Here is a 23548-nt window from a genome sequence, read left to right as displayed (position 1 = left end):
TGAGTAAATACCCTGACACAATTGTCTCTGCAGATAAACTTAATAATACCCAATAATTATGATTATGACTTCTATGCACAACAAAAGGATGTATCATTCCAAATGAATCGCTGAACAGAATATGGATTATGACTTGAAACAGCTTCTGTTTAACGCTGTTTTCGGTTACTTGCTCATTTATGTTTTGTTATTAACAGAAACGAAGATTTGTGTTTGTTACTGTGAGCTTCCTTCTCTTGGGTTGTGAGATAATTTGCATTGCCGACACATGCGCGTTGAAATTCTTCCTTTCAGGGCTGCAATTTTTTCCTCTAATGAAGCCATTATTTTGCCTGTATCAAATTTAGTAGTGTGAGGTTAATGGCTTCATTAGGCAACAAATCGCCACCCAGGGCCTGTGTAACGCACTTTGCCTTCCTGTCTTGGCTATATTTCATCGTTTGCCATCTATGAAAGTATGAAATTACAAGGGAAACAGATTAGACCAGACTAACAACATGGAATGCTTTTATTGCACACTGCGATTCAGAGCAACTATTCATAATAACAACTGGCTCTGAGGTGGTGATTTAGCACAGACATCAGTCTGAAACCAGAGATGGAGATATACATAATTAAAAGAAAGGTGTCTTCCAGTTTGGTATTTCTGAACTTTTGTAAGCAGTGAAATATGTGGACAAGAAAACTTTTCTTCAGGAAACTGGAAGCAGATCATTAAATCTGAAATTTTCCCTGAAGAAATCCTGCAACACAACGAACTCTGACACACCCTCCTAACACTATGGAAAGTGCTGATCTGTTTCACAGTGTGTTTACGGCAATAACAAAAGTCTAAAGAAAAAGGCTCCAAAACCTCTTCATTAAACCAATGAGAAACAGCATGAAGACGTATTATACAGCTTCATAGAGAACAGCAAGAATGATTTCCTGAAGCATTTTTAACGACAGCGAGGTTGAATCAGTCTGAGAGAGAAGGAGCTCTGCTGCCTCAGAAGTGTGGTGTGGAGTGGATGTGATGGGTTGTTCATGATGCAGAGCAGTTTGTTCATTGACCTCCTCGTAGACTCAAATGCCTTCACTGGCCTTTTCTGACCAGTGATCCTTCCAACCTTACTAGTTTGTTGATCCTGCTGGCATCTGTGGCACTGATGCTGACCCCCCAGAAGTCAACAGCAAAATATATGCTCTCACTGCCACAGACTGGTAGAAGATCTCCAACATCTTACTGCACACATCAAAGGATCTGAGCTCTCTTAGAAAGTACAGTCTACTCATCCTCTTCTTGTACATAGCATCACTGTTGGTCCTCAAGTCCAGTCAGTCATTAAGATGAACCCCCGAGTACCTGTATTTGTCACCTGTTCCCACCTCCTGACCCATGATGTTGGTGGGCATAGTCACAGTCTTTTTCATCTGGAAGTCAACCACCATCTCTTTTGTCTTACACCACCACCATAAAGTTCCTCACCAGTTCCTTGTACTCCAACTGCTCCAGCGTCCGTTGCAGAAAATCTGAGGTATATAAGGTAAACAGATTATGTAGCAGTGGATTAAAAAGAAAATGAGTGTGCAGAATGTCCCATTTGATAATTTCCAAACAGAAAATAGTTTTGAAAAGTAGCAGAAAGATTATTTGTAAACTCAAATAATCCAGAATATCGACATTAAATTTTAGATAACTACTGAGAATGTGCTTATTCACCTTCTGCCAGAGTCAGAGTTTGTATGTAAAAACAAGACAAAGTCTCTGTACATTTTTCATGAAGCCCGAAGTATCAGGTGAGTTAAGTGTACAGTCATTTCACCATCATTTTAAAAACAATAGCAATGCACTCCTTGAAATCCATTCAGTTATGCACTGAAAATACATGGTTTTTAGCAGGCGCCATCTCATAGCTAACTCTGTGTGCAGCTGTAATGTTTAATTCATGCCCATGTGTGTCCCCATTCCAGGTAAGACTGTGACACTCACTGTCACTCTAATGGAGTTGGAGGGGGGGTTCTGTGGCAATAAAAATGATAATCAACTGACAAACAGAGCCCACTTTGAGCAAATATCTATAAGGCTGCTGGGATGAGTCAAGTGCCAAACCGCAGTCTCGAGAGTGGAGCTTTCCCGAAGTTGTGCTCTTATCTTAAATGAAAGGATGTTATAAAATTGGAAAGAGAAAAACCTATTTGGTTAAAACCTTAAAATCTCGTATCAGGCCTGGCCATGCTTTCTTGTAATCACAGCAGGTCTGGGCAGTGCTAGTAGCCTTTCTTTGTCATCGTAATCTGTTAGATCTGTTAGTCGCCATCGTTATCAAGCAGCAGAATCACACACACCACTGTTTTCTATGTATGTGTTGCTGCTGGGTGGCCGTATCTGTCTTTCTGAGACTTTCCCATTTGTTGGGTTTTTAAAATAAATTTCTTCTTTGGCTAGTTCATGTTATCTGTATACATACATGTGTAAAAATGAATCCAGTATGGATCTCAATATATTTTACAAATGTTTTTCTCCACAGATAAAACAGAATTGGGTTAAAAAAAAGCAGCTTTTTTGTTGTCCCCATTTCCTGGAATAATTTGCAGGACAACCTGAAACTGCCACAGATGGATACTATGGGGGAATTTAAGCTGTTTCTACAGTTATTTTAAAAGAAGACATAAAACACTTGGTCATTGTAATTGTTGTCATGATCTTTTATTAGTGTTCACTTGTTTGCAGTGTGTGATGGGCAAATTTGTGTTCTTACGTTCAGCATCGTTGCAGCTGTCTTGACCAGGTGACTCTTAAAAGTGTCCTGAGACGTTTACCTGGATAAATATAAACCATTATTAAACCAAAGCCACTACAGCACTTTAATACATGATATGTATTTTTTCATATCATGTGTAGTTAATAGATTAACAGATCTGTTAAGAACAAGTTGTGTTTTGTCACTGACCTTGACAGACTGGCTGTGGCAATATTAGCCACACAGTTCTGTGTGAAGGACCAACAAATACAATAGATGGTTAGTGGCACAAGTCACAGAAACACTGTTGCATTCTTGTCAAGCACTTGACCATTCAATAGCCGGTTTAATCACTTATCATTTTATTTGGACAGCAGATTTAAAAACAGAGTTTATAGAGTTGGAAGTGACAAACTCATGTCACTAGTGCCCAGTATGTGATGCCCTGACTCCAAAAGACACCTTGTGTTTAAATCTGACACATTTTTATACACAACTCTGCATTGAGTTATTATTCAAGTCTGGCCTTTTTTTTGTCCCATCTTCCTCTCCTCACCCTCAACCGGTTGCAGCAGCCAGACCTGGTCCTGGGTCAGAGGTTTCTTCCTGTTATAAGGGAGTTTTTCCTTCCCACTGTCACAAGTGTTTGTTATAGGGGTCATCAGATTATTGGAATGTTCTCTGTATTATTTAAGGGTCTTTACCTTACAAGGAAAAGACAGAGCTAGTTGATACCCTATGAAGGAGAAGCTCTGCCTAGCAATCCTCTGACTTTCACCCAATATTACAAAGTGGAATAGTGGTCTCCTTTGGTTGCTTGATAAAGGTACTTTACAAATAAGGGGTGTGCTCTAAATTAAGGGGATCACACTCCTCAGTCTGCATAGGAAGGTGTAGGTCAAGATACTGGAAAGGAGCAGACACTGTTGTACCAGTTTATCGTAGTGAAAAGAGAGCTGAGTACAAAAGTGACCTACATTCCCGTCATAATCTATTGCCACGATCTGTGAGCAGTAGTGACTGAAAGAATGAGACTGGGGATAAAAGCCAAACGGCAACTTCCTCGTGGTGACGTCGGCATTACAGAGGAATGTATACAGTAAATCTGTGCTAAATTCAGCACAGCGCAGCAACATATCGCTGACGTGGGCTATATGGTCTGTGTGGGTGGTGGTAGTCCCTACGTAGCGGAGATGTGTGTTTGCTCTTTGAGAAGTAGTTGTTTCTATGTCACTTAGCGCTGCTTTGCCTACTTTCACTGCTCTCTGTGGAACCCTGACAGAGAGGGATTCGGTAGTGTTAATGTAGCTTTGGGGTTGACCTTGCTTACCTCTTCACTGATGCTTTTTCTTTTTCTGTGCGACTCTGCCCAGGAAGCATAGAGTAGCTACCTTGATGTAGTGTAGCTGGATAGTGTAGTGGCAACGCTACTGTTTTGGAAAAATCAGACAATGCCTCGACATCTTGCCAAAGAGAAAGCTACATTAACTGTACCAAACCCCTTAAGGTGTGTGGATTGCACAGAGAGCGTTAGAATGTAGGCAAAGCAATGTAGAAAAGACTTCTTCTCAATAACCAAACACATGTCTCAGCTATGTACAGGCTAACACCACCCACACAACACATATAGGTTAAAAATACATCTCTGTGCTGTACATTAAGGAATGGAAGATAGGTTCCTCCAAAGGGTGTCTGGGCTCTCGGCTAGAGATTCGGTGAGTCATTCTGGAGGCGCTCGGAGCAGAGGTGGTTTGGGCATCAGATTAGGAGGCCTCCGGGATGCATCCGACATGATCTGCTTCAGGCATGTTCCACAGGGCGCAGGCCCCAGGCAGACCAAAGACGCACTGATGAGATCATGTTTCTTGGCTTGAGAACCCTGCCTCGATTTGTGCTGAGGCCACTTTTTAGACTGGATGATCTGATATCGTCATGTTGGTGTTGTTCCTGGGACAACATAGTAAATGTTGTTCCAGGATCAACATTGCAAGTGACCATTCACATTGTTGTGAAGTTATTCTTTGGCGCGCCAAGCCATTCGTGCATTTATGAAATTCCAATGTTGCAAGGACAAGACTCCCCACCTGTGATGTGGACCTGGATAAGCAGCAGAGAAATAGACTGATGGATAGAATGAAAACAGGCTGGTGCAAGTGGTCTGCACTAACAAGGAGGAGACCTAGAATCAAAAGGTAATTTTTTAATGTTTCTGAAAGCATTTTAGTCTGACAAGTAAAAATCACAATTGTTTGTTTTTTAATTTAACTATTAGTCCCTGAGTGATTTTAGTGCATTAGTAAGAATGTGCTGGTTTTTTACAGAAGAGGGATTTAAATTGATTTTGGAAGACAAAACAGAGCTTTCACCCCCCCACCGCCACCTCTCCACCACCACACACTTCCTCTGAACTCATTCACAAAACACAGCTACAAAAAGACAATATTTTTCTCTGCTTAATGGAAATGCAAAATTAAAAGCAGGCATAATTTCCTCTTTTTTCAAACCACAATCACAGCGTAAGTGCACTACTAATTTCTAACCATTTTTATTTATCTAGAAGTGTCTGAAGAAAAGTTTTTTTAGAGGAAGATTTTTCCATAACTGGAACCAAAACATTGACAGATGTGAAGCTAATATAAAACCCAAAGTGCCCGAATATCCCGATCAAGCAGGAGTAGAGAGGAAACTCCTCTGCCTACATTAATTGGTTTTCTTCACACAGATTCTCCTTACCTTTCGGGTAATGCTCCACCTAAAATTAAATTAATCTTCAGAGTATCAGATGGATAATTTCCTTACATGCAATTAGAGATTTGAGACACCCAGACTCAGATGTCGTCTAAATGAATGTAAATGACTGTATTAAAACAAACAGATGATGCAGGAACAGCTCAGGATCATGTATATTAAATGTGAACACGCATTGTTCCAAATCAGTCCTTACCTAGCTGGTAAGCATTAGTCTGCTACATAAGTAGCACATATAAATTGTGAAAACATTTACAAATACATATAGTTTGGTCAGTAGTTTACATACACTCATCATTAACATAAATGTCATGTTGATTTCTTTAAACTGTTCTTTTTCCAAGATTGAATGACTGTACAGCACACATGTTTAATTACTTTAAGCACTCACAGTAATATTTGACTAATTTTCTGTTAGCACGTTGCATCTTGACCTCCTTTAGTAGCCATCAACAAGCTTCTGGCAAAATTCTGTTGGAATATTCACTCTCCTTAGCAGAATTTGTAGTTCCTTAAAGATAGTTAGCTTTTTGGTACAGAAAGATAAGATAAGCATAGTCTGCAAATTTTCAGTAGAGCTAAAGTTGTATGCTGTCAAATATTGTGATGGTAGCATCGTATATGATACGTACATATGATAGTGTTTATATGAAAAATTCCGTCTGCATCCTTTTGTTACTATTCCTCGAAGGGTCATGTGATGGACCGAGCAGTGAAAGAAAGTCGGGCACAAGTTAAAGTCCCCCGCAAAGTTTTTTTTCTTTTCTTTTTTTTAATTTAACCCCAAAACATAGTTGGTTAAATCATACAAAAAAAATAAAAAAAATCTAAAGCGTGGGCCCATAAAAGAAAATAACAGAACTCTACTCAAAGTTAACAACAAACAATTATGGTAACTCAAACAAACTGACCTAACTAAACAAGACAAAGGGGAAACTTAAATAGTGGCTGATCAGCCCAAAAAACACAAAAAGGGGTAAAACACACAAAACTTAACTGAAACTAACATAACAAACTCCAACTCCTCCCCATGATCCCAAGTTATGGAATGTGTCAATTTGCAGCTTGCTCCGCCCCTTTTCCACCTCTTGGCTCCTCAATCAAAGGACTGGAGCAGCTGTAACTACGGTAACTCCGAAAACAAAGAGATTAAATCATACATAACAGTGTAAACTAAAATGTGCGCACTTATTTTAGAATACAGTGTCAGGTGAGTAGGCTATGTGAATTAATTCTAAACCAAAACCAGTTTTTTAGTGTCCTGTGAATTAATTCCTTATTTAAAGACAAATGTGAATGCAGTGCTATGTATAAGCCTCTACACTGTATGGCTGTAACTGCAGCCATCATAGGTCACCAGAGACCTGGTAGATGTTAAGACGTTAAATATCAGAGCAGTGTAAACATGTTGTGTACAGTGCTTTAATGATGTCTCTGATCTCTGCGTGGGTTTAATTTGGGTTTCAGACTAATAATTGCCTTCTTCACTGGAATCGACATCTCTTTGGACTTCATGTTGAGTTCAAGTGAAAAGATGTCAAATGGAAGTTCCAACACTTAACAGTCAAATGTCCTGTTATTTTTGATTCTCTGAGTATATGGGACTACATACGATGACAGTAATTCCTAAAAATGTAATACAATCCTTTGCTAAAGCCCTTGAACTGAAGCTGAAAGTTGGCACTTTAATCATATCTCGATTGTGCATTTTAAAATCCTGCCTGTGGCGTACAGAGGCAAAACTACAACAATTCTGTCATTGTCCAAAACCTTATGGACCTAACTGTAGGAGGTAACTGATTGGTGAGAGCTCCATCCTTGTCACATTCACTCTCTCCTGAGGTTGTCATACTATACTCTTAGCATTCCTCTCACTGGCTTACAGCAATGATCTCCTTTGAGGACATGATGGAACTGGAGATGAAAGATTATGGAGAAAAAGCACAAATCAATGGATAATGAACACCAATCAATCACTAGAAGGGAAAGTAGGCATATGTGGCAACAAACAGAGCTCTCCTGGTCTCTGGCATGCCTTTGATTAATGCCTTGTCTCGCCATGTGTGGCTGGGGCCCCCATAATGCATTGCAGACAACTGTCTAGAGACTTAATTTTCTTCAACCTCAATCCTCAGAAACCCTCTCTCCATCCTCTTTCAGCTTTACGTGTTGATGCCTCCCAGGTGGCGACAGCAATAATATGACCATTAATAGGGTTGCCATAGTGATTAATCATGAATCCAGATGGAGTCAAAGCTCATTGTTCTATCTGAACTAGTAGATTTTTGGGTGGGCATATTTGTGCCCTTGGATTGACTCACAATTAATGCATATCATCTATGGAAAGCCTTAACATAATAACCCATAAAAACAATCCTTATTTCAGAACATATGAAGCAAACAGACTCCTTTTTAGAGGAGCCAAAAAGTCCAGCTGTAGTCTTTACTTGTTGCAAATTGCAGCATTGCTCTGTAGAGGTGACACATGGGTTTAACGAATGTGATGAAGTGTGAAATGACAGATAAGATGAAACCTAATTTAAGCCCTGTGGGGATTTAGATCACTGCAGAAGCAGCAGTAATAGGATTCAGCAGGAGAGGGACAAAGATAATGAAAACGCAAAGCTGAATGTAAATAAATGAAATATATGCAATTGTCTGGCTCTGGCTCTAACAATATATGCTTGATTAAAAATAACAGGGACGTAGATGTAGGGAAGAAAAAAGAATGTGATATATGATTCACAACTAGTAGATACTAGCCACTGTGCTTTTTATTAAAAAATTTTGTGATATTATTACAAAGCAAATCATTACCTGATGGTTATCCACCATCTTCAAAACTATAATTAATTTCAGTCAAAGCTGTACTAAGCTGGCTTCTCTGCTTGGGCCACTGAACAGTTTCAGGCATTTGTGGTGTTGTTGTCTTTTTGAAATGCTTTTAATGCTGTTGTCTAGCAAATAACATGGTATGCCTGTACTAACAATTAATCTAATAAACACCAGTTTTGGTTAGTAAAATTAGATTGTTTTTTATTTGTATGTTAATTGGCTTTTAGTAGGAAGTATCTGTGTCCGTGCTAAGTACCCAGACAGTCTTATGAAGCTAGTGTGCTAATCCAGCTTCCTAGCATTACCCAATAAATTAGGGCTTGAGCCTCCAATGCAAACATGGTCAGTTCTAGTTTAATGAAGCAACACGGCCACTATAAAAATGGGGCTGCATAACAGGGCTTCAGAAAGTAATGGGAAGTTATGGCAGCTTAAGTGTTTTGTATACAGTCTATGAGCTCTACAGATAGCACTGATCACTGATATCTCAAAAAATGTGCCTATAATGCAGGTTTAGAAATCTCTTTGGATTCTTTTTGACAGTAGAACAATTTTAGCAACATAGTTAAGTACAACAGCCTGAATAAGAGCTTAGCTAAAGGGCTGAGTACCAACACGTTCTCAGCAAGGTGACAAATTTCACCATAACCTGTTGTTGACTAAACAATTCAGACTATGAGACGCACTTTGAAACAACACTTACTAACTTCCTGATTAGAACAAGTTTGTTGTTGAGTTTGTTGGGCTGTATTTGTATTTCTGACTAAGAAGCAGCTCTGCAAGTGTTTCCTAATGACTTTTACAAACACAATCACAGTTTTCCCTAAGAAAAAGTTTATATTGCAAAGATTCTGGCATTTGTCTTAGTGACAACATAAAGCAAATATCTGTACCTGGTAGAACCTACATTTAAAACTTTGGGATTACATAACCTCTGGTTTAGTTTTAGTCAGATCAGAGGAAGAGATTTTTTTAAAAACTACCAGCCTTTATACTTCAATCTAGACAAGAATAATCAATAATGGCAGCACTTACTGTCAGAAGAACCTCCCAGACTAATTTGGGGGCTCAAGGGAAATTTGTTTAAAGTATCTTTTCAGAAAAATTAAGTTTTAGCCTCGAGCACTTAGAATGGACGAATATAAAATAATTGAAATTGTGAGCATACATCTTTGCGAGTGGTCTTTATTGCCTTCCCTCTCTACTCTTCAGAGGCCACAACAAGTGCACACAAGCAAAGCCTGGATTAGCGGGTAATGGCTGACATCAATATGACTGTAATGTCATTTGAAGATGCATCCTGATCGTTACTGGCTAGCAAAGAGTGGTCCCCAGCTTGCTGTAATGACTGGGATGTCAGGAAAACAAATGTTATTACGCAGCGGTATTAAATATAGCTGTTATTTCTGTGACAGCAGTGCAGAAGACAGCAGTCAGCTGATTTTCAAATGTGTTTCTTTACATCAGATGAACGCACATTGCTTACTGTGTTTACTCATCACTACAAAACACACTGCATTTTTTTTAAGTTTGATTTTTTTGGACTTTATTGAAACAAATTGATTCATTTGTTTTTAGTTGCACAAAGAATATGTATATGCAGTGACTGAAAATAATTTTTATTTCGCAATATTGTCTGAAATGTAAGTCCGCTAGGAAAAACAGACAGGGCATTACTACCTACAGCTCTGGGACTTGTTCCTGTGTTAGGAGAATAAAGTAGAAATGAGCTGGGTTTGGAGTAAATAGAGGATCTCACTGAGTGCATGCACTCACTACTCTGATTCTCTTCTGCTGCAATAATTAAAACTACTCCAGTCATTCTTGTTTTTCAGCTTCAGACATAATTTATATTAATTAGTCATTGGAGTGTAATTTTTTATAATGGTGCTTTAACTTAAAACGAGTCTCTTTATGGCAGTTCATTTTCCTTTCTTTTATTAAAAGCCTGTAATCAAAAAAGTTGTGATGCTGTATAACATGTACATTAAAAAAATAATGCAATGATTGGCAAATCAATAAAGCCTATATTTAATTAAATAGCACAAAACAACCCATTACATTTTTAATTACATGCCAGCAACACACTAAAAGAAAAAAAAAAGGTTGGGACAGAGGTAACAAAAGACAGAAATAAAAGTGCACTGGCTTGATACAACATTAGAATAATTTAAAAACAGCACCTGTTTCATTTTAGCACAGAAGGTACATAACACCTGAGCCCAAATCATCATTGCATGGCCTCAGAAACACTTCTTAAATCCACAGAAGTAAACCAGTTTTTCAGTAAATTAACAAATGCTATTATAACTTTTCCGTACAAAGAAACCCCCCCCCACAAGTTCTAGAAATGTAGAAACTGTTGACAGACCATCCGGCTTTTTGTCAATGCTGAATTCAAAGGGCAACTTATGAAACTCGTACATCTGTATATAATTCATACATGTTTTAGAGCAGCGGTCCCCAAACCCCAGGAGTCTTTTGGTTTTCAGGGTTTTTATTGGTTTTTAGTGTTATTTTTTTTAATAGTTTTTATCATTAACTCGGTTTCCTGGGTCTTTTCCCGTGTGTTATGAATAAATCTTCTTTTTTTGGTACTACTACTGGTTTTATTTTGTTGTATTTATCCGCGACACCTTAAAGGCTGCGGGAATATTGTCGGACATACAGTGGGGCAAAAAAGTATTTAGTCAGCCACCGATTGTGCAAGTTCCCCCACCTAAAATGATGACAGAGGTCAGTAATTTGCACCAGAGGTACACTTCAACTGTGAGAGACAGAATGTGAAAAAAAAATCCATGAATCCACATGGTAGGATTTGTAAAGAATTTATTCGTAAATCAGGGTGGAAAATAAGTATTTGGTCAATAACAAAAATACCACTCAATACTTTGTAACATAACCTTTGTTGGCAATAACAGAGGTCAAACGTTTACTATAGGTCTTTACCAGGTTTGCACACACAGTAGCTGGTATTTTGGCCCATTCCTCCATGCAGATCTTCTCAAGAGCAGTGATGTTTTGGGGCTGTCGCCGAGCAACACGGACTTTCAACTCCCGCCACAGATTTTCTATGGGGTTGAGGTCTGGAGACTGGCTAGGCCACTCCAGGACTTTCAAATGCTTCTTACGGAGCCACTCCTTTGTTGCCCGGGCGGTGTGTTTTGGATCATTGTCATGTTGGAAGACCCAGCCTCGTTTCATCTTCAAAGTTCTCACTGATGGAAGGAGGTTTTGGCTCAAAATCTCACAATACATGGCCCCATTCATTCTGTCCTTAACACGGATCAGTCGTCCTGTCCCCTTGGCAGAAAAACAGCCCCATAGCATGATGTTTCCACCCCCATGCTTCACAGTAGGTATGGTGTTCTTGGGATGCGACTCAGTATTCTTCTTCCTCCAAACACGACGAGTTGAGTTTATACCAAAAAGTTCTACTTTGGTTTCATCTGACCACATGACATTCTCCCAATCCTCTGCTGTATCATCCATGTGCTCTCTGGCAAACTTCAGACGGGCCTGGACATGCACTGGCTTCAGCAAGGAACACGTCTGGCACTGCGGGATTTGATTCCCTGCCGTTGTAGTGTGTTACTGATGGTGACCTTTGTTACTTTGGTCCCAGCTCTCTGCAGGTCATTCATCAGGTCCCCCCGTGTGGTTCTGGGATCTTTGCTCACCGTTCTCATGATCATTTTGACCCCACGGGATGAGATCTTGCGTGGAGCCCCAGATCGAGGGAGATTATCAGTGGTCTTGTATGTCTTCCATTTTCTGATGATTGCTCCCACAGTTGATTTTTTCACACCAAGCTGCTTGCCTATTGTAGATTCACTCTTCCCAGTCTGGTGCAGGTCTACAATACTTTTCCTGGTGTCCTTCGAAAGCTCTTTGGTCTTGGCCATGGCGGAGTTTGGAGTCTGACTGTTTGAGGCTGTGGACAGGTGTCTTTTATACAGATGATGAGTTCAAACAGGTGCCATTCATACAGGTAACGAGTGGGGGACAGAAAAGCTTCTTACAGAAGACGTTACAGGTCTGTGAGAGCCAGAGATTTTCCTTGTTTGAGGTGACCAAATACTTATTTTCCACCCTAATTTACGAATAAATTCTTTACAAATCCTACCATGTGAATTCATGGATTTTTTTTTCACATTCTGTCTCTCACAGTTGAAGTGTACCTCTGGTGCAAATTACTGACCTCTGTCATCATTTTAAGTGGGGGAACTTGCACAATCGGTGGCTGACTAAATACTTTTTTGCCCCACTGTAAACCGGTCCATGGCGCAAAAAAGGTTGGGGGCCGCTGTTTTAGAGTAATGGTAAGACAATGCAGTTTCTAGTGAAGGTCTTGCTTATTTCAGCAAGATGACACCAACATTACAGCTTGTTAAAAAGGGACCAGTTGCTTAGGTGGCACCATTGAAAACGTTCAGAGCATTTTGAAACAACGCATATAACAGAGAATTGTCCAAAGTATTGAGAAGCTGAAATTTTACATGAAGCCAGAAAACACTACGTCAAGTGGTCTCCTCCATTCTCAAAGACTTGCAGGGCCCCCTAATGGCTCAGTCACCTTAGAGAAAAAAATATGACAGCATCTTGTTTGTGACTGGGAAAAATCTGGTTCACTGCACTGAATCTTTTTTTGCAGTTGGAGGCTGATTACAAAAACGAGCTGGGTGCGATTGTTTTGATCCTAAGACAGTTTGGACAGGTCACCTGCCTCCGACCGTTACAGGTATGACAGGGAGTGATTGCAATCACTCTTAGACAGGCTGGTGAAGGCGTGAAAATAATTTCTAATTTATAAAACAGACTGTTGGGTCTGTGTTTCCACAAGCCCCGCTAATTCTAGAGACTTATTCATCATGAAGAAAACAAGACAGTCGATCGATCGATTATTTGCGCAAGGGAGGCCTCGTCTGTGTCCACCACGAAAATGACCCCCAGATCTGACCTCCTCCTGCTACCTTTTATTGAGAGACAGATCACACAAAACACGTCAGAACAAAGCCACGCCCCCTTGGTTCTAAGACAAAGCATTTTATGTATATGTGTGAACTTCTGTAAGAGAGTGTGTGTGTGTGTGTGTGTGTGTGTGTGTGTCAGACCTCCTGCTGACCAAAGGGTCGTAAACCCAGGAAGTTTACATCAAAAGAAACAGATCTTTCAGATAGGATGTATCTACCTCCCCCAGCACAGAGTGGTTGGAGAGGTGGTCAGGATCAAAGAATGGCTTTGGTCCTACTGCTTGAACTAAGACTGTACAAATTTAAGAAACACAATGGCAACATTCAACAATTAGACTTAACACAGACAAATTGCCAACACATTCCAGTGAGTCTGAGCCAGTCTGCGCCAATGACTGCAACTTATCTGTGATGGATCTCAAGTGGCTATCAGCTGTTTGTATTCTGGTTAAATTCTTATATGAAAGTGAGGTTACTGAGCAGTTTTGTCATTTTGCAGCTAAATTGCTGTCCTGCAGCAACTACATTGCCATGTATGGAGGAATTTCTTATTTTGCCTTTAAATTCTGTGAGGTTCTGGCTGCACTCTCACTGTAAGCAGTTAATGTGAACTGATAGATTCATGATTTTCCCAATTTCATTGCAGTTTATTGCTGTGTCATCACAAAAAGATAGATATATAGACTTTCATTCAGAAAATGGCACCAAATTGACCTTATTGTTGTTTTTTGCTTGATGTCTGAAGTTTCTGTGACTCTGAAGCAATAATTTCAAAGGCAACAAGACTGCAAGTTCATTGCACGCGGTTGCAATCATTTTGGCTGTGCTGTGGTCTCCAACCACTGTTTGGAAGCTTATCATGATGCAACACAGTAGTAAACATGTCACTGTCACAGCTTTAATGAAACATGCTCCAGGCATCAAATTCAAAATGAACATTTATATTTTCAAAAAACTGTAAAATTTCTTAGTTTCAGCATCTGATATTTGAGAGTCTGTCAGCGTGTACAGCACATTGTGTGCAGGCTGTTACATCCTATTACTTACATATTACACAGCATGCCATCTTTTTTGGAAAAACTGATTGTAGAATAGCAACAAAAATTGTATTTTAAAGCTTAGAAAAGAAGAAAAGAAGAAAATTGTAATTGTAATATCTTGTAAAATGAATTCAAAATGAAACAAAAAGCTGAAACAAGAACTGAATATGAACACCCAGCATTATAAAATTGTTCAGTTTAATTGTTTTGATCTTAGGAAGAAAAAATTCCATTTTGCATATAAGTAAAAGTAAATGGGTGGATGCAAATTAGTGGAAGACATGTTTTGACACAGTTTCACAGTGAGCGGTGACACGCATACGGCACTGCAGGAAAACAGAGGAACACCTAATGAGAATGAAGAAGAAGAAGGAAAAAAGAAGCTGCAACCAAAGAAAATAATGAGATAGCTAGGGATTGTTAAGTGAAGTCGGCAGACCAGTGTGGTCTGTATCTCAGCATCGTTTCATCATCTGCAGAACAGACTCTGGTGTACTTTTACTGTTGTACAATTCCCTATGCTATACATTCAGATTTAAATACATCTCAACTAGCAGAGTAGTTAGCAGGCACATATGTATCGTGTCACTTTATTAAAACAACAACAATAACAATAACAACAACAACAACAGCAAAAGACAAGTTGGTAAAAATGAGGTTAAATAAGACACGTTTGCATATTTCTATTATCTTCAGCGTTTCTTTGGTTTGTTTTGCTAAAATCATGCTTTCATCTGTCCCTGTTTATACTCAGTCCTTGCAGTACTTGCAAGCCTTCAGAAAGTCGGGCTACACCATCATTCATTATATGTTGTGCTTTAAAGTCTTTTAAAAATTGTCTCACGACTTGTTATTAAAATGGACATCATCTCTCTGAGAGTACTGGAGGATTTTGTGTAATGAGGGAAATTGGCCGGCAATGTCCTCCAGCTCAACTCATCCTTAATCAGTGCTGCTGGAGATGTCTGCCTGTCCGTGTAATGATAAATTTAGCAGTGGAGCAAGAACAGCAACTCAGTCTGCCCTTGTCTGCACTGTACATGATATCAACATCACTTTTGACACCGGCGGAGGAACAAGCAGTTCTCCTATGTGTTGAAAATGTATTTATGCTACAGTCAAGACATATAAAATATGACAGAGACACGATAGGTTTAATTAAAAAGGGCAAACAAGTGGATTAATAAAAATATTATTTAACACCACTGCACTGTACTGCACTACTTATGAGGATCTTTTTAGTACTGTATGGAATAGAAGACCAGAAGAAATATAAACCCATAAGCTAATTTTTTTTTCAGTATAGCTGAGAGTACTAGCTAATTTAATACTACTAATACTACTAACAACACTAGCTTTGTGGATATAGCTGAAGAGGTGGGAGAAACTGCTAAGAGGTGTTGGATGTACCTTCTGGATGGAAAACAAAGGAACATCAGACTGGGTGGTGGAATCAGGAAGTACAGTAAAGTGTTCAAAGGAAGAGGTTAGCAAAGAAAACGAGAGATAGGGTGATGAAGAAAGTAGATGGGCTACTGGGAAGCTAGGTGTACAGCAAAGAGAAAGGTGATGAAGGCAATGGAAAATGGTTGTAGTGGGTGTAATGTGAGGCTGGACACTAAGGAAGGAGCGAAGGACTTGTATCAATTCAGTAGACAGAGAGACTGAGCTGAAAAAAATTTGCAGCCGGTTAGAGCGATTAAGAAAATAAATTTACTAAAAGTGAAGAGAGTGTGTTTAGATGATGGAAGGAGTACTGAATGAAGAAATAGAGGGAGAGAGGGAAGGACAGATGAGGAAAATTAGTGAATCAGGAAGTTCAGAGGATTCATAAGGAAGAAGTGAAAACAGCAGAAAAGCAAGTTGGTCTAGATGACATACCTGTGGATGTTTGGAGATCTAGAAGAGAGGGCAGCAGACTTTAACTAGATTGGTTACCACAATCCTGGAGTGTAAGAAGATGCTTGAGGAATGTTGAAGAATTGTGCTGGTACAGATTTTCAAGAGTAAGGGTGATGTGCAGAACTGTAGTGACTAGAGAGAGATAAAGCTGGTGAGCCTGACCATGAGGATATAGGAGAGAGTTGCTAAATCAAGCAAGAAAAGGGAGATTATGGCCTGTATTTGTATAGCGCTTTTACTAGTCCCTAAGGACCCCAAAGTGCTTTACACGTCCAGTCATCCACCCATTCACACAGACATTCACACACTGGTGATGGCAAGCTACATTGTAGCCACAGCTGCCCTGGGGCGCACTGACAGAGGCGAGGCTGCTGGATACTGGCGCCACCGGGCCCTCTGACCACCACCAGTAGGCAACGGGTGAAGTGTCTTGCCCAAGGACACAACAACCAAGACTGTCCAAGCCGGTGCTCGAACCGGCAACCTTCCGATTACATTATTATCAGTGAGCAGCAGTATGGCTTCATGCTGAGAAAGAGCTCTATAAATGTGATGTTTGCTTTGAGAGTTTTGATGGAGAAGTATAGAGAAAGTCAGAAGAAGCTGCAGTCTCTTTGTGGATATATAAAACAGGTCATTTGGCTGCCAAGAGAGGAAGTCTGGAGTGGCAGAGAAGTATGTGGGGGTGGTGAAGGACCTGCATGAAAACAGTGAGGTAATAGTTAGGTTTGTGGTAGAAGTTACAGATGGGTTTAATATGAGGTTGAGATTACATTGGGGCTGTGAGCTACTTCTTGCTTGAAGAGTTAATGGACAGGTGGACCAATGAGGTCAGGCAGACCAGAACAGACTGGATCAGAAATGAGTATATTGGAAGGAAGCCTCGGGTTGAGTGGTTTGGGCACAAAGTCAGAAAAGGCAAAGCTGAGTTCGTTTGGAGATGTTGAAGATTTAGCTGCCAGGCAGAAGATAAAGAGGATGATTGGAAAGAAGGTGAGTAAGAGATGCAGAGGGTTGGTGTGATGGGAGAAGAAGAAGAGATCAGTGACAAACTGAGATGGAGGTACAGTGGGGCAAAAAAGTATTTAGTCAGCCACCGATTGTGCAAGTTCCCCCACCTAAAATGATGACAGAGGTCAGTAATTTGCACCAGAGGTACACTTCAACTGTGAGAGACAGAATGTGAAAAAAAAATCCATGAATCCACATGGTAGGATTTGTAAAGAATTTATTCGTAAATTAGGGTGGAAAATAAGTATTTGGTCACCTCAAACAAGGAAAATCTCTGGCTCTCACAGACCTGTAACGTCTTCTGTAAGAAGCTTTTCTGTCCCCCACTCGTTACCTGTATGAATGGCACCTGTTTGAACTCATCATCTGTATAAAAGACACCTGTCCACAGCCTCAAACAGTCAGACTCCAAACTCCGCCATGGCCAAGACCAAAGAGCTTTCGAAGGACACCAGGAAAAGTATTGTAGACCTGCACCAGACTGGGAAGAGTGAATCTACAATAGGCAAGCAGCTTGGTGTGAAAAAATCAACTGTGGGAGCAATCATCAGAAAATGGAAGACATACAAGACCACTGATAATCTCCCTCGATCTGGGGCTCCACGCAAGATCTCATCCCGTGTGGTCAAAATTATCATGAGAACGGTGAGCAAAGATCCCAGAACCACACGGGGGGACCTGGTGAATGACCTGCAGAGAGCTGGGACCAAAGTAACAAAGGTCACCATCAGTAACACACTACAACGGCAGGGAATCAAATCCCGCAGTGCCAGACGTGTTCCGCTGCTGAAGCCAGTGCATGTCCAGGCCCGTCTGAAGTTTGCCAGAGAGCACATGGATGATACAGCAGAGGATTGGGAGAATGTCATGTGGTCAGATGAAACCAAAGTAGAACTTTTTGGTATAAACTCAACTCATCGTGTTTGGAGGAAGAAGAATACTGAGATGCATCCCAAGAACACCATACCTACTGTGAAGCATGGGGGTGGAAACATCATGCTATGGGGCTGTTTTTCTGCCAAGGGGACAGGACGACTGATCCGTGTTAAGGACAGAATGAATGGGGCCATGTATTGTGAGATTTTGAGCGAAAACCTCCTTCCATCAGTGAGAACTTTGAAGATGAAACGAGGCTGGGTCTTCCAACATGACAATGATCCAAAACACACCGCCCGGGCAACAAAGGAGTGGCTCCGTAAGAAGCATTTGAAAGTCCTGGAGTGGCCTAGCCAGTCTCCAGACCTCAACCCCATAGAAAATCTGTGGCGGGAGTTGAAAGTCTGTGTTGCTCGGCGACAGCCCCAAAACATCACTGCTCTCGAGAAGATCTGCATGGAGGAATGGGCCAAAATACCAGCTACTGTGTGTGCAAACCTGGTAAAGACCTATAGTAAACGTTTGACCTCTGTTATTGCCAACAAAGGTTATGTTACAAAGTATTGAGTTGTATTTTTGTTATTGACCAAATACTTATTTTCCACCCTGATTTACGAATAAATTCTTTACAAATCCTACCATGTGGATTCATGGATTTTTTTTTCACATTCTGTCTCTCACAGTTGAAGTGTACCTCTGGTGCAAATTACTGACCTCTGTCATCATTTTAGGTGGGGGAACTTGCACAATCGGTGGCTGACTAAATACTTTTTTGCCCCACTGTAGATCAGCGGTCCCCAACCTTTTTTGCACCACAGTCTCGTTTAATGTCAGACAATATCTTCACGGACCGGCCTTTAAGGTGTCACAGATAAATACAACAAAATAAAAATGTTATGACTTTGACAAAAACTGTGGTATTTTGTAAATATAATAATAAACGCCAAAACACTGTGTAATTGTGTGACTTTATTAGCAGCGTCCTCCTGAAATGCACCAACAACATTGGGAGTAACATCCTCCTCTCTGCCCCTCTGGTCGCTATGGTAACGCGTAAATATTTCTTTCAAAATAAGACACACAGCTACAGCACGGGAAAAGACCCAGGGAAACCGAGTTAACGATAAAAAACCCGGAAAACCATAAATTTCACATCCGAGCAACTGTCACACCAAACGACCCGGTCCGTGGCCATGGGGTTGGGGACCGCTGAGGTAGATGATCCATTGTGGCGACTCCTAAACGAGCAGCCGGACAAAGAGAAGGAGGATTGTGGATCCGGTTGGATGAATTATGCCAAGTTTAACAAAATATGCTCTTTAATCCAAAGGACATACCATATAAGGAAATTTTAATATTTAGGAAAGTCATCAGCATCAGAAAAATATGACATTCTAACATTCCAACTTTAGAGATGCTATGCTAGCTGTTTCCTCTGTTTGAAGCCTTTAAGTTAAAACAAATTAATCATCTGCTGGCTGTAGCTTCATTTTTAAAAGGCTGAGCCGATAAGCTAACTCTGTTCAAGAAAGTGAATAAGCCTATTTTGAAAAAAGCCAAAGCATTCTAGGACAGAGCTGATTCTGCATGCATAAGTATTTTAATTCAGCCAGAAACGTCTGGGAGGATTATAGTCATCTACAGTGTAATAGCACCGGGGTGTCCATAAGTGCTCACATACAGGCTCGGTTATTTAAAAACAGTCTGAGACATGTTTGGTTATTTCTATTATGCAGCAAAATGTACAACTTTATGTATATTGCTAAACACTGTTTAACAGCTGGGTGTGATTTAGAGTTCATAATGTGAGGGCAGTTGTAGTTGATTAACCTCGCGTCAGAGGAGCCTTACTTTCCTTTCTTTTACATGAGTCTCTGTTCTGCAGTTTCCTCATTATCAAACACTTTCCGGTGGCAACACTAACTACATCATTCCTCAAGCACCAGGCTGTAACTGGGTTAACTCAAATCACCAAGATGAAAACCCACATTTCCTTTACCAAACCCCACTCGCCTTATTAATGTCCTTGCCATTTACATAGGGATCATTGCTCATTCATCACAAATATTCCCAACAGTTTCATATCTCTCCAAAGCAATTCATCCTCACTTGTTTTCTCCCACTTAATAAAGAAACTAGGCGTCCACCAGCAGGGAGTGTTCAGCACGTTGACATTTTGAAAAACTGAGCTTATAGTATCCAGAAATCTTCGAGGATGACCTTTTCCTTACCTTTCAAACCTTTAACTGTACAATGCAAAAAGCATTGCTATAAGCATAAAGACATCAAAAAACCAAAAGAGATGCCTCATTAGCATTTCCTTATTCTGTCCTTGCTTCTAATTACATACATTAAGAAACCTCTGAGGAGGAAGAGGTGTTGCTAAAACCTCGGTGGTCGTTTTTCCTCTCTCCCTCTTTGTTGATGATGTGGATAATGAGCCACCTGTCTTACCGGAGTCCTGCAATATTTCACCCAGTATTTCATCTGCCAGAGCGATGGGAATAAAATCCTCAGTGTGGTATGAGAGAACAAAAAGGAGTGGCAGATTCTTGGCTCACTTGCTTAACCTGCAAACTGCACAGTTTTATCTCTTTTTGTTTTTGAGCAAATTGTCTGTGCCCCATTTTTCTAATCTCCAGACACTCTCTGGGAGCAGTGAAGTCGAAGCCTGCTATGTTTTTCAATAATATGTCATTATTATATTCACCCGTGTGCTAGAATTGTATCCCTAATGGTGGAAAAATACAAGGATGAATGAATTTCCATTCTTGATGACTCTGTCCTTGCTCTGAAATTTAAAAGGTGATCAGGGGTTTCAGGGAAGATCTATTTCGTTTCCAACATTCTTCATCATGTTAACAATGAGCTCAGTCACATTTTGTTGTTGCAGAGAAGCATATGTAAGTGAAACATAATGTGTTTTAATTTAATGTTCTTACCAAACAGCTCATTTATTTGGTGCACACTTTTCCCCTCCGACTCTCAGAAGAGCAGTGGGAATTGGGAAAGGAAAGTGGCCCCTGCCATACAAAATGCAAATGTGAACTTTGCAGAGAGACCAACTTTGATGCCCAGGTCTCCTTGGTTAGCGGAGACAGAACAAAAAGGCCAGTTGATGTGCCTCCATGTCTGACGAGGTTCCCATTTGCAGTTTCAGAGGATGATTAACAGGAAGGCTGTGAAGACTCTACCTGCCGATAACACAAAGATGGTCATCTGAAGTTTGTGGCTCAGTCCAAATCATTTTGGATTTTTATTACACTTACAAGCCAAAGAATCACATGGTCATGGTATCACCGCTCAGCTGATCAGTCATACTCACTGAGCAAAGAGCATAAGAGTGGATAAAGCTGTCTCCATATTGGAAGCAATTTTCCCATCATGCATTGCTTCAAAACTGGCGGCTGGTTTCTTGAAGACATTCCAGGCCCTGGTTGCCTGGGTAACACTCTTATGTATTTACTAAAAGGTCATATGTCAGTCAATAGTATCTTCATGGTAGTTGCTTCAATTGCTTGCCGGTGGAGAAGAAATGGAGAACAGTTTATTTTGGGTCCTACCCACTTCACATCGATAGTGATGATCTCACCCGTTGTCCCTTGAAGTTGGTGAATTTGCTCCACTTGCTCCACCGGGATCTTAGGTCCACAGATGGTCTCCTTGTGATCGGAAAACTAAGGTGGATTGTGTATCCGAACTGTAGCATAAACCGTAAACTTTTAACTAAACTTTAAAAAGTGAATTATTAAATAATGTTAAAGTTCATGCCACAGCATTATTTATTGTTTTGTTGGATGTTGTCCATCTCCACCTCCCCATTTGCCCTTTGGTATTTGTGCCTTAATGCCAAAACAGGTCTATTATTTAACCACTGTAGGTCTAGGCACTAAAAACTTCTTGGCTAGGAAAAGACTGACGTTCGGGATCAAATACACTTCTTCTTCACAAGGTGGAAATAAAGTAGAGTGTGACAGACCTGCCTCACTGATGTCATAGCCCGTTGCATCAAACTGCAGAACTAAAAGCACCTTGTACCCACACCAGCTTTCACAAAAAGGAATTAACTGATGCCCCCAGGGAAACCAGAGAATGGTGGGAAAAATACTGTGAAAGGGGTCGTTCACTCACCATTTACTCATCTGATCAACAGCTTACTAGCTTATCTCTCACTGGTTTCAGCTGAATTCTCAGAAAAATTAAAACATTGGAACAATCTGTTCTTAATAAAATAGAATACAACAGAATACCACTTTATAGTTTTGTATAATAAAATTGCGGGTGCTCCTCACCAACTGTGCGGGAATAAAATATAAATATTAAGACAGCAGGAATAAATTACAGACAGGAGGAATATATACAAATCAAGAGAAAAGCGCATAGTAACACCAAATGACAAAGACAAAAAAGAAGTCACTGTATGATTTGGATTTACTGGATGGAAATGCCACTAGAAATGATAAACAAGTTCACATCAGTCATTTGTTCAAAATCTGTGTCTGCTGCAGCCAAATGGCCAGACAACAGTACTGATGCAGTGAAGTATGACCTTTTCTAAAACTGAGGGAAGAAGCTTTGGTGCCTAAAACTCACCAAACACCAAAAAACAACAACAGAAACCCTCCTACACAGCCCACATCCTAGTTTATGCCACAGCTATTCCTTCTGACACAGCCTTTGTGCTCTTGGTGTCTCATATTGCCACGACTGTTGTATCAAGGCCACCGTATGCAAATCGCTGAGATGCTAGAGGCATAGACAAAACACCAAAATGACACTTTGAGAACAAAAACATGCTGTAATTGTCTTTTCCACTGTCATTTGATATTTGATCATATTGAGGATCTAAATACAGATCTCAGTTTTAATGAAAGCTAATACTTACCTAGAAATAAAACAGTAGAAGCAAAGCAGAAGAAAACACGAATGACAACTACAGAGACCACATGGTGACACACAGACTGACTGACAAGAAGAAGAACAACAAACAGGACTTTAAATACACAGAAAATAAACTGGGGATAGGTGGAACCAAAGAGAGTGGGGAGTAACGAGGGACAATAAACAAATGTAGGAAGTAACAACACAAGACAGCTGAGGAACCCGACCTTCAAAATAAAATAGGAATTAAATAAAACAAATAATAGTTCACATATAAAATACATAATGAGAGAGACTGAAGGAGACGGAGGGCAGGAAGAATAGAACTGAAAATGTTTCCGGGTCATTTTTCTTCTCATGCACCAGACATCTGTTCAAATTATCCAGATGTGCTGTTGTGTTATATTTTATAAACTTACATTTGCAATTATTTTATAAGGCCATCAGTTCCAACATGTTTCCAGCTTCAGCCCATATAGTACCAGGACATGTGGAGACTCATTAAACCCATTCTGTCATGGTCCCTGTGCCTCACCAGCTGATCCTGTATTAGGCAACA

This window comes from Mchenga conophoros, linkage group LG16, assembly GCF_057382185.1.
Source record: "Mchenga conophoros isolate Kocher_MC1m ecotype Shallow Benthic linkage group LG16, M_conophoros_male_GT1.1, whole genome shotgun sequence".
Lineage (NCBI taxonomy): Eukaryota > Metazoa > Chordata > Actinopteri > Cichliformes > Cichlidae > Mchenga > Mchenga conophoros.
The sequence above is the reverse complement of the archived record's forward strand: the minus strand, read 5'-3'. Positions refer to the sequence as shown.